Below are 17,374 nucleotides of genomic sequence, written 5' to 3'. Positions count from 1 at the left end.
ATTGTTTTATGACTTACAGCATCTTCCAAAGATCTGAGCAAAAGTTCTTGTCTGTATATTTTCACAGGTAGATGGTAAATGCTGCCAGCTTCTAGCAGTTGGGGTTTTGGCCTGAGAACTAGACGTCAGATGACCAGAAATGATGTCATTCAGCAAGCTATCCCAGCAGATATATTTTAGATATTAATTTGAGAAGTCTCTTAGTGAGACAGAGCATTCTGCATTGTGTTTTGGACCTGACAACAACATTAAGAACCATTCACTACATCTGCCTTGCTCTGATGAAGTCAGATACTAGGGAATAGAATAATTCTCTTAGATTCAGTCAAGAATATAGCAAAGTTTAGTTTAGATGTTTTTCTTTATTTGTGTGAGCCTGTACTACAAAATATTTAAATATTTCCTGTGGTTTTCAACTCTGATGTCACAGTGAATATATATGCATTATTGTCTTGTTCTTTTATTATTTACTATTAAATATATTTAAATATTTCATTGTGACTGATCTGTGTAGATATATTTAAGTTTTGAGAGTACTTGCATATTTATTTGGTGACACTGTATGGGCCACTCCTAATAACCTTGTTCTTGGTCAGACTACCATTTGTATTAGTATTAATGTTACACAGTAGGATTGGACAACCTTTGTTAAGGGCCTTAAAGTATCTGATAAGGAGTGACTGGTGGCAGTGGAAACTACCTTATATTCTGGGCAGAAGGGGGCATAGCTAGTAAACATGTGCCAGCCTTTCCCAGGTGTGTGTGTGTGTGTGTGTGTGTGTGTGTGTGTGTGTGTGTGTGTGTGTGTGTGTGTGTGTGTGTGTGTGCGCAAATCAAACCTCAAAGAATGTATGCGTCAGGTACTTGGGCAGGGACTTGAAGCACTAGCTGGACAGACGGGGTGCTGGAGGTCTTGGCTTGTTCACTCAGATGAGATCTCAACTCTATGGCTGTGCCAGTGGGGATTCCAACTGAGGATATGGATAAAGAGGGAGAAACCAGCCCTGGGCTGACTGTGGTCTTTGTGTGCTCTTAAGGGAAATTGCACTTGATGCAGAAAGCTGTGTGTGTACTTGTCATCCTTTCAATTATCGTCCCCCACTGTTGCCAGTGGTGAGGATTGAAGTACTTGATTACTGGTCCAGTGGAGGGTCATCACATTTTGTTGGCAGTTGTGGGACATCCACATCACATTTGGGATTCAGTGGTGTGGGATCTGGAACTCCTGTAGCCTGTAAACAGTGTTCACTAAAGAAGGTGTTTGCACTCTCAAGCATCCACATGGTAGATATTCAGAGTTTCATATCACAACAGTTTTATTTATTTTTTGTTAGCTTAGTTAGTCAGGGAGAGCAGGCAAGGATGTCGGTGGAGGATTATGGGAAGCTGAGAATGAACCAGTTGGCTGAGATGTGCCAAGACAAATGACTGGGTCATGCCAGCCAGGAGAAATGATTGCAACCTTAATCACAGCTTCACCACAAACCAGCAACCAGAAGGACAACCAGACTGGCCTTGAGGATGTACAACTCTCAGAAAATGGAGAGTTCAGCTGTGCCTCAGAGGACTTAAAAATCTGTCTCAAGTTAAAGAGACTTGAACTGGTGGCGAAACATTTGGAAACTGAATCAGCAGAGAGACTGCAGGATTTGGAGGCTGAAGAAAATGAGAAACTGCTGTGCTTGGAGGCCAAAGAAAACGAAAGACTGAGATGTTTGGAAGCTGAAGAAAATGATAAACAAAGGCAGCATGAAAAGGAGATGCTGACTCTTCACCAATGTCATGGAGGTAATGGGGAAGGGAGTAACTGAACCACAGAATCAATAAAGGTCAATAAATGTCTTCCACAATTTACAGATGGTGATAATTTTGGTATAATGTTGACCAAGGGCTCTAGGTACAGTTCCTGACCACCTTACTCCATGGTAAAGCTGTAACTAGTGTTTCTAAATTGTCTGATACTGAGTGCTTAAATTATAATACAGTTAAAAAGTCATTATTGGAGTGTTTTAAGTTAATACCTGAAGCTTATAGAAAAAATGTTTCTTGAGCATAGGCACAAGGCAGATGAAAGTGTGTGATTAAATTGCTGAGTTATTTTCATAGGTGGGTGAGTGGGTGTCAAGTCACCACTTTTGAAGAGCTGACAGACCCTTTGTAGAGGAAACAAGCCTTTAGCACTTTGTCTGAGGACATGCGAATCTGGGTGGGAGATAGATAAGGTAACACAGCAGATGAGTTGGGGAACAAGGGAGACCTATACCTACCAATCAGGGAATCACAGCTTAGGAAAGGGATACCCAGTTCAGCACATGGGTCTAAGTGAACCCATGATGGACAGACTAAACCACCCAATCAGAGCCCACCAGTAACAGGGGAAGCCACTCATTCAGGTACATGGCCAACATCAAGGGTAAAATGTTTTAAATGTAACCAGTGGGGCCAGGTGGCATATAGATATCCATGGTTCCAAGGTGGGGAACAACAGGTAGAGGAGCCAGCAAATGGGAATGACAGAATGCCAGCAGTAAGTTGTCTGGAGACACCTAGGTTACCAAACTACCACAAGTGGTTATATCCTGTCTTAGTAGATTGAAAACAGGCCACTGCTAAGAGAGACACAACCTCTGACCTAACCATTGTGAAGCCTGCAATGGTTAAAGATGAGCACTACTTGCCTGGGCAATCTACTCCATTCAGAGCTTTAGGAGGTACCCCATTCCAAATACCTTTGGCTACAGTTCACCTTAACTGGGGAGGGGGGTTGAAAAGGAAGCAAGCAAGTAGGTATGTGATGAAGATATCCCTGCAGATGTCCTAATAGGGAATGATTTTGATAATGCAGTGTCTTGTGTGCATGCAGTTACACATAGTCAGGCATGAAAACAGGCACATGGGTCTAGTAGCTTGGGGGATCCAGACAGACCACACACTTTAAGCCAGGACTGGTGAGGTGGCTAGTAGCAGTGAGACTGAAGGTGACCCACAGCTGCTTGTAGGTACTGATGATCCCTTGTACAGAGTGATTGCAAGGGCAGACATGAGTAGTAGTGCCCAGGCTGACAGGGAGGCACAGCTGTCAGATGATATCAGGCTTCCTGTGGAAGGGAAGCTGGGAAGGGTTACATAGAGAGAGTTGAGACAGGCTCAGCTCTCAGACACTACATTACAAGAGCTTGAGGGAGGAAGACAGGGAGGTGCCTGATTCTCAAGGAAAAGGGGAATCTGTATACTGGGATAAAGGGTTGCTGTTTACAGAATGGATCCCTGAGAGAGGGCTAGAGGGTGAGAGAATACAGCAGTTGGCAGTGCCCAGAGCCTACCATCTGGCAGTTCTAGCCATAGCACATGACATTCCCTTTGCAGGTCATATGGGCATATCATGAACAAGGAGACATATTATGCAGAATGTTTATTGGCCTGGGATTTCCATGGATGTAACAGGGTACTGCAGGACCTGTGAGCAGTGCCAAAAAGTAGGCAAGGCAGGATGCAGGGTAAAATCTTTTTGATGTCTTTGCGTGTGATTGAGGAGCCATTTCAGAGGGTAGCTATGGATATTGAGGAGGCCTCTGAGTACCCCATGTTTCACAGGAAAGAAGTATATCCTAGTTGTAGTAGAATATGTTACCAGATACCCTGAGGCAGTGGCTCTGTCCTCCATTGAGCCAGAAAAGGTGTCAAATGCTTAGTTAGACATTTTCAGCAGTGTTGGTTTCCCTAAAGAAACACTGACTGGCAGACCTGCTGGCTTGTCTGTGAAAGCACTGTGGGGTAAAGCACTTAAAGACCACCCACTACCATCCCCAGACTAATGGTCTTGTGGAGAGGTTAAACTCTACACTAAAACAATGGTGCAGGCATTTGCCAACCAGTTTAAGAGGGAGTGGGACAAATATTTGTCCCATCTGTTGTTTGCTTACAGACAGGTGCTCCAGGAATCCACAGGTTTTTCACCCTCTGAGTTGCTGAATGGGCATAGGGTGAGGGGATCTCTAGATTTCATTTGTGATGAGTAGGAGGGTGAGTGTGAATCCCACAAGGAGTCTGTTGTGGCATATATCCTATAACTCAGGACAAGACTCAGGGAACTCATGGGCTTGTTCCAGGAGAACCAGGCAGGCGCCCCACAGCAGAAAAAGGTCTGGTATTACAGGAATGCTTGAGCCAGAGAGTATACTGTGGGCAGCAGGTTATGGTTATCATTTCTGTCAAATACAACAAACTGGAGGTAACTTGGGAGGGACCCTTCAAAGTGGTAAGGAAGGTCAGTGATTTTAACTACATAGTAGAACTGGTGCCAGAAAACGTTGAAACTCCGTCCAAGCAGTTTATTCACAAGCTAATGTCTGTTTTGATAATTCTTCCATCCCTTCCATTTTTCTCTTCTGAAAATCTCTGCTCCTCGGTACATTTGAAGAAGCTGCTACCTCTTCCTAGGTTCTGTTCATTTCCCTGCATGCTGATTCACCTGCACTGGCTGAAAAACCTGAGCATTGTTAGAATTAAAGTTTGCTTCGTTCTTCTCTCTTCCTGGAATGTTTATAGGCAGACTACTCATCTGTGCAGTATTCCTTGCCTGTCGTTGAGCTGTATTCTCTGACCTAAGTATGCCATTCTCCCCCACTCTCATTTAAAACACCAGTTTCATTTCCTTTTTAAATGTTTTAAATGAGAGTGGGGGAGAATGGCATACTTAGGTCAGAGAATACAGCTCAACGACAGGCAAGGAATACTGCACAGATGAGTAGTCTGCCTATAAACATTCCAGGAAGAGAGAAGAACGAAGCAAACTTTAATTCTAACAATGCTCAGGTTTTTCAGCCAGTGCAGGTGAATCAGCATGCAGGAATGTTGAACAGAACCTAGGAAGAGGTAGCAGCTTCTTCAAATGTACCGAGGAGCAGAGATTTTCAGAAGAGAAAAATGGAAGGGATGGAAGAATTATCAAAACAGACATTAGCTTGTGAATAAACTGCTTGGATGGAGTTTCAACGTTTTCTGGCACTGGTTTACTGACTTATTAGTTTTTGGAAGTGCTGGTTCCTGTTTTTGTGGTACATAGTAGAACTGCTAGACAGGATTCATGGACACAAACTGTACCATGTTAGCACCGTGAAGCCTTACCATGACAAGGAGGCACTTGTGCTATTTGCAATAGAAGGCAGGAGGAATCTGAGGGGGATCCATGGCTACAGGCTTCCTCATCAAAATGCCAAGTTACTAAGGTGGAGCATAGGGTTGCAGGCATATGATATGACAGTGCAGCCCTGCAGGGGGTTAGCAATGCCAATGTAGATGGGCCCTCAAGACAGGGAATGGGGTAATGTATTCCCATATAGGCTCATCCCACTCAAGCAACATTTCTCAAGGGTTACTTGAAAAACTAGCTTGAGTCTTTGAAGGGGAAGAAGTGTGACAAAAGGCGATATTGCCTGCACAACTAGATGGAATTTTGTAAGTAATTATATGCCATTGGTCAATATCAAAATTATTTATTCAAGATCCTTGCGTTACAAATGTATTAGAACCATATGTCATGTATATCAAACTGCTTATACAGATGTGTGTTGAGAAGGTATTTCTAGAGTGCAGTGTTTGAGATGTAACCACAGTATGCTCTACTGGAAGAGATCAGAAATGGACCTGCAGTATTGTAACTGTTTAAATGTATGTGCTTACAAGAGGAAACTGGAGGGTTTACCTCACTCCAGCAAACTTTAGAAAAAATATCTAAAATTAAATTACTTTATAACCCATGCAATAAAAAGGTTATCTCTCAAGTTCTCAATGCAGCTAGAGAAACAAAGTCTGTACTAGGAAGCTTTCTGTATTGTCCTTGGAGTGAACTCATTGCTACTTTTGAAGCATGAAGGAATGCAATTGTTTAAAGACGTCCAGCATCTACCAATGATCTGAGCAACAGTTCTTGTCTGTATATTTTTACAGATAGATCCTAAATGATGCCAGCTTTTAGCAATGTGGGTTTTGTCTTAGGAACTAGAAGTCAGTTGATCAGAAATTATGTCATTCTGCAAGCTATCACAGCGGCAATATTTTAGATATTAATCTGAGAAATCTCTTAGTGAAACAGAGCATACTGCATTATGACTTGGATATGACAACAATATTAAGAACCATTCACCACATCTGCCTTGCTCTGATGAAGTAAGATACTAGGGAATAGTATAATTCTCTTAGATTCATCAGGAATATAGTGAAGCTTAGTTTAGATGTTTTTTTTTTTATGTGAGCCTGTACTGCAATGTTATTTTAAATATTTCCTGTGGTTTTGAACTTTGATGTCACAGAGAATATATATGCAGTATTGTCTTGTTCTTTTATTATTTATTGTTCAATATATTTAAACCTTTCATTGTGGCTGATTAGTGTAGAGATATTTAAATTTTGAGAGTGCTTACATATTTATTTGGTGATTGTGGGCCACTCCTAATAGCCTTGCTCTTGGGCAAACTACCTTTTGTATTAGTATTAATGTCACACAGTAGGATTGGATACCCTTTGTTAAGGGCCTTAAAGTAGCTGATAAGGAGTGACTGGTGGCAGTTGGAGCTACCTTATAGTCTGGGCAGAAGGGGGGATAGCTAGTAAACCTGTACCAGCCTTTCCCAGTTGTGTGTGCCTGTGTGCAAATCAAACCTCAAAGAGTGTGTGTCAGCTAGTTGGGCAGGGACAAGAACCACTGGTTTGACAGAAGAGGGTGTTGGAGGTCTTGGCTTGGTCACTCGGCTAAGATCTCAACTCTATAGCTGTGCCAGTGGGAAGCCTTACTGGGCATCTGGAGAAAGAAGGAGATTCCAGCCCTGGACAGACTGTGGTCTCTGTATACTCTTAAGGGAAACTAAAATTGATGCAGAGAGCAGCATCTGGCAATACTGTGTGTGTACTTGTCATCCTCTCAGTGAATGCCCCCCCACTGTTGCCAGTGGTGAGGACTGAGGCTTGTTAATTACTGGTCCATTGGAGGGTTATCAAAATGACATTAATTATTGAAGTCAAATACTTTATCTTTGAATTAAGGCATCATTGTTGCTGAAGGTATAATGCTGCCAGTGCCTTGCCTTCTTAGAAAACAAACAGATCAACAGACTCTCTGCTTCTGCCCTGCAGTGGAAGGCCTGGTATTCTTTCCACACAAGTGGCAACTACAATGCAATGATCATATCTCTGGTGATGCAGAGACCTAAGATGCAAAACAGTGACAATGGAAGGCGTACAATATGTTGATCAGCTTAGATTAAAAAGCAAGGGGGATTGATTTTGAGTGAAATCTTGTCTAAGGATAATTGGCTACACCTGTAGTTATTTATCACTTATTAGTATTCTGGGCCTTAGGGAACAAAATAGAAGGGCAAATTATTTTTTTTAAGGGAGTGCCATCACAAAATGCTACCTTTGTGTTACTAACAAAACTGAATAAAAGATGAGTTGGATAGAATGTTGTGGTAAAATTAAAATAAAATGGAAAGCATTATTGTGACAGATTTAAGAACAGAAAAGGAGCACAGTAGTAGAGTGGAAAAGTTTTCTAAGTTATATGCCTCACAAGGTTATACAGCTTTTGTTTCTGTCTGAACAAGAAGTTTTATTATGCTGTAGGAAAGAACTTTAACACACTGCAATCACACAATCGAATCACCTATCAACAGTTTTTACACCATTAAGTGGCTAACTCTAACACAGTGCGCAGTCTGTGATCCGTGTTCTCCTATCTTTAGGATACTGTGCACCAGAGCTGATGCCCAAACCTGTTGGTCTATTCAACTCTTCCCCCTAAAGGGTACCATCTAGACTCTGCTCTGCTGCCCACAGCTACATAAAGTAGCAAGACGGGAGGTGAGCAGTTCACATTCTGGTCAGAATGCAGCACAACTGACCTGAATTTTTCCAGTGAGACAGATAATTGGGAAGAAAGTAGAGATAAGGAAAGAGTCCAACTGGACATTGACTCAAGAATTTTGATTTGGGCAGTCTTGCAGTGGTTCAAAGTCCCAAAATTACTGGTAGAATTAGGGCAGGATACGTACAAGGAACCAATGACACAAGTACAATGTTTAGTCTCACGGAGGGGTTCTCACTTGGACTGGATTTGCATCAGGGTTCCACTGCTAGCCTGCTGTTGTTCTTAATGGTTATGGACAACATCTGAATTTTACTGAATGTCAAGCCAAATATTACAGTTTCGTTTGTTGTCATGGTTAATTTGAAAAACAAAATGGGACAGGAAATGTACGAATGGCACAAGACAACATTATATAAAGATATATATATATATATATATATATATATATATATATATATATATATATATATATATATATATATATATAAAATGAAGAAATAAATAATTGAAAGTATATATGCACCGAATAATAAAATAAGTTTTACTGTTTAAAATGCAGGGGCTCCAAGACATAACTTCAAAGCATGCAAATTAAAAAAAACATCTTTTTTGCCGTACTCCACACCACAGTTAACTAAAGATACCAACTTCAAGATTGCATAATAATGAGAAACAGCATAATTCTGAACCCTGTTATTATTGTGGTATCACACAAGTATTGATCAGTATTGCCATTGAGCAAATTAATAAGGCAATTTGAAAAGATAATTGACCAGTTCAATTGTTGTCATTCTATCTATATATATATATATATATATATATATATATATATATATATATATATATATATATATATATATATATATATACAAAGAGATGTGTGTGTGTGTGTGTGTGTGTGTGTGTGTGTGTGTGTGTGTGTGTGTGTGTGTGTGTGTGTGTGTGTGTGCGCGCGTATGCTTTCCTTTCAATGGATTGAAGACAAAGTTGGTCAAATGAATTGAGCATTATCGTAATCCATTAAAAATAACACATCAAATGAAGGTTGCTGAATGTGCTAGTGTGAGGTTGAGATAAACAGGAATTGGGAATATGCCCTTTCCCTGCTGTTGTGTGATCTCAAAGCTGGCATCTTTAAAGCAGTGGGGGCATGATTGCACATATTTCATGTTGGGGGTAGACCAAGCTTTTCATCCAGGTCAAAAAAGCTGGCAGGGTAATTTTTTGTTTGCTTTTAGTGTGTGTACATGTATGTGTTTGATTGTGCTTGTGTTTTTTTCCCACTGTGGTGCTTCAGAGCATGTGTGTGTGTGTGTGTGTGTGTGTGTGTGTGTGTGTGTGTGTGTGTGTGTGTGTTGTGTTTTTCATTTAGTGCGCAGCATGTTTGACAGGATGAATTATTAGTTGTTTTGATCACTGTATCAATCATTGTTACATTATAAGATGCAATATATATACTTATCTATGTATGTATGCATCTATTTATCTATTTAATGCTGTGTGTGAAATTTTTTAAAGTTCTTTTGTTATATTTCAGATCTGGCTCTTTATTTCGATTGAAATCAAAGTTTAACAAAAGTAGAAAGTATTGATCGAGCAAATATCAATGTGCTGTAGGTTGTGTTACTTTGGATGCAGGTAAACGGGAGTTTTTTTACTAATGCTGGAACTTCTAGATATAATGAAAGCTTTGGCATTTGATTTAGAGTTGTGTGTATTGGTACGACTAAGACTGTAATTAGCTGAGAAAAAAAAGAAAGAAAAAAAGTCATGTGCAATACATAATGTCTACTGATGCTCAGTTGTTGCTCTTGAGCCTGAAAACAACTGCTTTCAACAGAAGGATATACCCCTTTTAAAAGGCAGACCACTCCCATTACAAGGATGATGTGGTGAGTCATCAATCCAGGAACTATAGAAGAATGAATATGCTGATGGAGCATTCGGTAAGAATTGTGGTTGCACAGAGAAATGAAAAAGAAAAGAAAGAGTAGGGGAGGTTTCCTGGGGTAATAACCAAAGTACCACTCTGGGTCTCCTTTGACAAGGGGCTACTTGCCTATTGGGATTGACCTTGTCAGCAAAGGGTAAATAAATAAAATAAATAACTCTATTAAAAATCACATACACAGAAAATACACTCTTATTCAAGTATACACTTGTTTTTTCTGACAAATAATCAAATACCCCTCTGGCTTTGCACCTGATTGCTTCTCTAGCTAACAAAACATAATAATATTTATTCTTAACCTAATCCAATTTTCTGCCTTTTGTGTTGAGTCACCATCTAATTTCTAATGCTTATTCTGCATTTTCCATTTACAGTAAATATGCATGTTCATAGGTTTATAAGTCCATAGGTATATGCTAGGCTAATGAGCACCAGGGTCTTTATAAGCCAAACCACGCAATGCAACCCAGTTGTGTTCTTATATATCATGGAAGTTTATTAACAGAGGGTATATTAGTTAGGATGTTTCTAGAGGTTGTGTGTGTGTGGGGGGGGGGTTGTTCGTGTGGGCATTATTGTCTTCCTCTAAGAGACATGGTGGCCAGGCACAGGGTGAATTTCCGATTGCCCATACATTGGTCAAGGTTATGCTTAAATGGGGCTAGGGTAAATAGGGGTGCACTGGACATGATTTATTGTTATTGACTCCTTTTAACCCCATAGCCTTGTTACTATTTCTATTACACCTTTGGCTTAATAAATATTCTTTCTTGTCATGCAGTATTTTTTGGCATAGCTAATGCCTAAAAATGGTGTACTCCACATTCCTAATTATGAAATGCATGCACAAATTAAACTTAGAGACATTTCCTTTATTTATTTATTTTCTTTACAGTTATTTGAGTATTGGATCTTTCAATAGCTAAGGTAGTATGAGCCCTTTTGTGACACACTCAGAATTTTCTCAGATTCTGTCTAGTTGCACAGCAGTAGAAGGTTAAATAATGGAATTCCCATTTTTCTAGCAGTCTTTCCAACTGATATTTTTTATTCCTGTGCCCCTAGCAGTAAGAAACAGTTTTACAGACCTCTTAAGACAAATCTCTGAAACTCTGAAAACCAGCCTGAACATAATTATGCAGTTTCTCCTTCTGCTCTGTTTTCCCTAAACAGGCTACAAAATAGTAAGTTACAGCCTGCAAGCTGTAATTAATTCTTCTGTTAGTCACACCTCATTGCTTGGCACATTCAGTTTCCCTGCCAGCACTAACAAATTGCTCTGCAAAGTACTTAACAATACTGTATTAATGCTTTCAGGCAAATGGCCTGGCTACTACCTTGGCCAACCAAATACACATGCATGCACACACAGCTGGAAATTTAAGACTTTAGGAACAGAGTCTTCACAATTAAACAACAGAACATCATGTATGCACTTAAGATACATTTAGCATGTAATAACCCAAGGGCATCAATCCATTTTCATCAGTGAACCAACAGTAAATAAATACATGATTTTCTGCAGTATTCAGCTCTCTCTTTATCCAGACAGCTGCAAGTGCCATAGCAGAGCTATGAAACACTACAGATAGCTTTGTTCTTTCTTTTATCAGTTATTATGTGTGTGTGTGTGTGTGTGTGTGTGTGTGTGTGTGTGTGTGTGTGTGTGTGTGTGTGTGTGTGTGTGTGCATGCCTGCGTGCATGTTGCGTGCGTGTGTGTGTGTGTGTGTGTGTGTGTGTGTGTGTGTGTGTGTGTGTGTGTGTGTGTGTGTGTGTGCATGCCTGCGTGCATGTTGCGCGTGTGTGCGTGCATGTTGCGTGTGTGTGTGTGTGTGTGTGTGTGTGTGCATGCCTGCGTGCATGTTGCGCGTGTGTGCGTGCATGTTGCATGTGTGCGTGTGCATGTGTGTGTGTGTGTGTGTGTGTGTGTGTGTGTGTGTGTGGGTGCGTGTGCATGTGTGTATGCATGCGTGCATGTTGCGTGTGTGTGTGTGTGTGTGTGTGTGTGTGTGTGTGTGTGTGCGTGTGTGTGTGTGTGTGTGTGTGCGTGTGCATGTGTTTGTGTGTGTGTGTATTATTGTGTGTCCTATCTGCATCATTTTTGCATCATTCTCCTTATTTTAACCTTTGGATGTGTGAAATGTTCAAAGGTGGGAATTTGGAATCCAGACAAAGATCATAGATATTTGCTGGCATTCTTTTACTGAGTAAAACGTAACTGTAGAAACATAAGTATTTGTTTGTTTGTCTGTTTGTCTACTTAGTATATTTTATTAACTTGATTGGCCCTGCTAGTCAGAACCCATTTTCAGGAAAGGCCAGAGAAATAGCAAACCAAATCAATAAATTAAAATATACAGCCTAAAAGCAGCACTGGGTTCTAATACGGGCATTCATATATAAGAAAATACAATTATCAATCCTGATATAGCATATAGAAAAACAGAACTGCGTTTTACTGATCATTTAATTGTATAAAAGAACTACAAATGAATAGCCAAAACATGTATTCAGTTTTACACAAAAGTGAAATGTGTAATGCAGTTAGTGATGCAACAAAATAAAGTAGCAATGTTGGCATGAAATTTAAAGATAAGAGTAAAAGCATCTTAGCTATATGGGAATATGGTGGTTACAGAGAAGTGAATTACATGATAAAGGTAGTCTTAAAATTAACAATTTTCTAGCAAGAAGATGAGGGGATAATGAAGGAAAGAGTTGTAGTTAATGAGGAATACAGTAGAATATGAAGTACTTACAAATAGTTGTTAAGTACCATAGTAGATGTACTAGATTGATGCTTAGAATATATATATATATATATATATATATATATATATATATATATATATATATATATATATATATATATATATATATATATATATATATATGGGATAGTTCATAGGTAAATACCAGGAAATCAGTTTCCAACCTATTACATACCTAGTTATTAGCCAGACAATGACCAAGGGCCAGAAACAAACTTTTTGTCTTCTATCTGTGAGGCAAATACCTTAACTGTTTTGCTAACCCTCAACACCATAAAATAAGGGCTGAAGGAATCCACTCCTGCACCAAAGAAACTACAGCTCACAACATTAACTTTGCACCAACTGCCAGAAGAAAAGTTGACCCTGGCAGGACCTGAGCCCCAGCCTTTGAATGCCTTTTACTAGAAGCCCAAAGTGCTATCCAGTACACCATAGAAGTAGTTAGGTTTTAATAGGAGTTGACTATCAATAACTGGAGCTAATAATTGAAATGGCAAACGATTATATGATCTCAAAACATCTAAAAGCTTTGGAGGTCACTACTCAAAACAGGGCCACTCCCAACATGGCAAAAATAATATGATTTTATCAAGAGGGAAATTCCACCTGTACCCCATTACATGTAGCAAGACCACCACGAACTCAAAGACACAGACAAATACACAGACTCAGACACACACCCACATGCACACACACACATACAACGACAAACTCTGAGAAGTTTGCAGTTGGCTCGTGTTGGTTTTTACTAGGATAAGGAAATGCAAAGACTCACTTTCTCACTTCTCTCCAAGTGCAACCACCTATGGTATGACTGCAGCAATCATTCAGTTATGACATTTTGAGGATTCATGAAATGGCCAGTAATAGATGGTAGGACTCCCATTTAATAGACTTTTTAAATATGTTAAGTGTTGTCGGTGAAATATAGATCCGTGGGAATTTAGATCCACTGGATTTTGATGTAAGATTGTGTGTCTCTGTCTTTGATTCTTGTATCAAGTTTTATTTGTTTGTCAAAAGCATTGTATTGTCATATAAGGTTAGATGCCAACAGTTCACCTGGGAAAATAACAATCTTTCCATAAAACGTGTGCTAAAAATGAGGTCTAATGATATATATGAGAAGATTTTATAATTATTTTTAAGACAACCAATAATCTGATCTTTGAAAAAACATTAAAAAAGGGGTTTAGAAACTAAATCTAGTTGGTTATAAGTTAAATTAGTTTATCAAGACTTGGCTAAAGGTAGTGCAAGTTTAATTGATTCATTTTTAAACACTTTAAATATTTTAAATTGTTTATTCTTATATTAATATTAATAATATGGTTAATAGGAGGTTTCTTTATGCATTTATTAAATTAATTATTTTAGAGTAATAAATACAATGGAATTTGATCATGAACACGTTTCTAAGGCTCGGATTTGATTGTTTTTTAAATTATATAAATAACTGTTTGTCTTTCAAGATGTATACCCTGAAGAAGTTTTGTTTCTACTTAAAGGGACAAAAGCGCTTAGTATACATGTGTTTTGTGTTATGTAATACATTTTTGAAAGTTGTACTGGCATAGCATACTGTTTCTGTTATTTCGTTAAGCTGCACATTGGATTTGGTTCTCTATAAACCTGTGTCCATCCACTGCCCCAGTCTTCTATGTATCACTAACCATACCTATATGAATCTGTACTTTCATGTTTTGCTGTCTGCCACTGCTATCTGCCTTTCAACCTCTAGCCAATCCACAGCCATCCATCAATTTCTTCCCCGCCTACATTTATTTTATATTTATAAAAAAGGGGCTCTTCCCCTCTACAAAATCCTTCCTTCTGCTCCAAGTTTCATACCTTATGGTTGCCGTTATCCAGTTCCTTCTATATGCATTTCTCACCCTTTCCTGTATTCCTGTCTACTCTGTTTCCTTCCCACTTATATGATGAAGAGAGTTGCCACTTTGTCTTGCAGATCCATCCATCTAGGCACACAAATTGTCAGACAGTTGGTGCAGTGTTTTAAGGCAATTAGCTTTTAAGGAGCTAATAGCCTTAAGACAGTTGGTGCAGTGTTTTAAGGCTATTAGCTTTTAAGGAGCTATTTACTATAGTTGTGGGTTTGATTCTTTCTTCATCTAGGCACACAAATTGTCAGACAGTTGGTGCAGTGTTTTAAGGCAATTAGCTTTTAAGGAGCTAATAGCCTTAAGACAGTTGGTGCAGTGTTTTAAGGCTATTAGCTTTTAAGGAGCTATTTCCTATAGTTGTGGGTTTGATTCTTTCTTCCTCCATTTGCCTATCTATGTGACTTTGTCAAGTCACTTAACCGGAGTGTGATCCTGAATTGAGTTTGAAAATGTTCCAAATGGGCCATGGGGATCATTGCTCTACAATTTAACAAATAAAAATAAAACAAAATCAACAGTGGTCTATCTTGTATCTGCCATGCTGCCCTTTCTTTATGGCACATATGTGATGTTACACTGTGTACGTTAACATTAGTCAACTTGGCCACAATTCCTTATTTGTTGATGTAAATCATGTCATTCACACTACTGTAACATTACTCAAGGCATTACTCAGCCTAGCACACTGTTAGTATTGTTACACACCATATTATTTTGTTGATTTTGCTCAGCCCGCTGGCACTATTCATTGTCTACTACATATCTAATTATCAAAGTGCTTTTGCATAGAGTGATGCCTTGAAAATTAGCATTATACAAGAGCACAGAGGTTGCCTTTGAATCCTAGACCTAAAGTCATATCTAAAAGAACTTTAACTAGTTGTATTATATAGACATGGTACAGCATCTGTACAGCATTTTTCTATGTTTACAGATTTTATTTATGATAAAATTATTTATTTGTTCATGTAATAAACTATTTATTAACTGGCTAATTTAACCAGTCCTCATTCAAATAAAGAACTAAACTTAAAAATATTTCAAATTATCATTACGAAAGTATTATACTGTATATGTGAAAGCCACTAAATATTTAGTATCAAAAATTGCAAGCAATATGTGCAATGCACAGAAGATGGCTAGTTTACACTTGGTTGAAAATAACAATCTGGCACATGATTTAGCACTAATCTATAATATAGACAGGATCATTTCCACATCATTTACACATTGGAGAGAAAATAAGCAAATAGTAAAACAGACCTTTGTATGCTACACAGAATTTAACTAATCATATTTAACACAATTTATCATGCACTGTATCCTAGCATTTGCAACATTTTACTGTTAATGTAAAAAAGTAATTATCTAAAATAATTAAAACATTTGTTGCATATGAATGCTTAGCTGTATCTCATATTTTATAAGTTACTCAGTTATAATAATGTTACAGTCTGTAGATATACTTAAATGAATTTACCTCTTCCTTAGCAAATTATCAGTAATGGCAGGTACTGTCCATGAATATTTATATGAAAGTTATATGTCATAGCCAGAAATAGACCAGGATGCTGCTGAAAAGGATCATGAATGCATAAACAAATATATTGATACATAGTGGGTGTACTTAAATTAATCTAATCAGTATACTATTGACAGCAAAAATAGCAACAAAAAATATCTAAACACAAAATATCAAAAAATCTAACTGCATTCAAACTCAATGTTTTATGCAGGGTGCACCCCCTCTTGTGTGTGTGTGTGTGTGTGTGTGTGTGTGTGTGTGTGTGTGTGTGTGTGTGTGTGTGTGTGTGTGTGTGTGTGTGTGTGTGTGTGTGTTGTGGATGTCCACCTTCACACTCTCTGATAGTTATATATACTAACTTCAAACAACAGTGATGAAAGGATGTAAACCCTTAGATTTTAATAAGACTTTGTATTTAGACATATTTGTCTACATTTTTGATGGTGATATTATGTTTATATTATTTTATGTTGACCCATGTGCCCATTTTTCAGCCTAGCCAAACTTCACTTTTGATTCTGAATTTAACCTATTGCATTCCGTGTTATCACTAATAAAAATAAGTGGGATCATATCATAGATAATTTGAGGAGACCCTTGCATGGGATAAAGCATTTAGAAGTTGCCTCTGTCCATTAGCATTACAGGAGGTAGTCCTGGAGTAAATGTTCCGTTTTCCATCCATAGATCCAAGTTGTGATTGAGTATGGGCAGGAATGACCTTTATTTTACATGGATGGGGAATCTGTTCCTAGCAGTAGCATCCTCTGCAAGATATACCAGTCCCTCCAAACCATTTTGTTGATGTTGCAGAAGTTTAGGTCCCTAGACTGAGTATTTCCACTGCCAATATATGTCCATATATGTCCATATGTTCATTAAACCTACTGATGTACAGTAGATCTACCAGTTTTGTGTTGGAGGATGCTTTGTCTGCTAAACACAGGTAACCTCTTAGCAGTCTGTAGGATGAGTATAACGACAGGGCTTTCAGTTCGTCAATGTAGGGCATATTGTTTAGGCCTTCTATCCTTTTAAAAAGGCATCTTTTAGGCATTCTAGTTGTTGCATACCAAAAGGGGGCATTGTACTCAATAACTAGCCTAATGAGGGCTGAGTAAAGGTGGACAATTACATCCCTTAATCTGGACACAATCGCTTTATTTGTAAGATGTATAATTTACATGGTCAAAAGTTATGTCCCTGTATTCATGAGTTCCCAAATCCCAAATAAATATATCAACTTTTAGGGGTGTATTGTCAGTGCAGTAGTTTCCTGGGGTAGATGACTTCCAAAGGCTACAATAATGTATTTTTTTGGCATTTCGTTTCAATCCATGGTTTTGTCGCCAGTT

General features: G+C 38.6%; 1 protein-coding gene across 3 annotated transcripts in view; it reads right to left on the bottom strand.

Moving 5' to 3' along the window:
• NTRK3 (neurotrophic receptor tyrosine kinase 3) overlaps positions 1–17,374 on the bottom strand; it is a 3,522,805-nt gene that overhangs the window by 865,216 nt on the left and 2,640,215 nt on the right. The window lies entirely within an intron of this gene.

This window comes from Protopterus annectens, chromosome 7.part0 (genome assembly GCF_019279795.1).
Source record: "Protopterus annectens isolate FY-2018-M chromosome 7.part0, PAN1.0, whole genome shotgun sequence".
NCBI lineage: Eukaryota > Metazoa > Chordata > Ceratodontiformes > Protopteridae > Protopterus > Protopterus annectens.
This window is presented reverse-complemented; position numbering and strand designations above follow the sequence as displayed.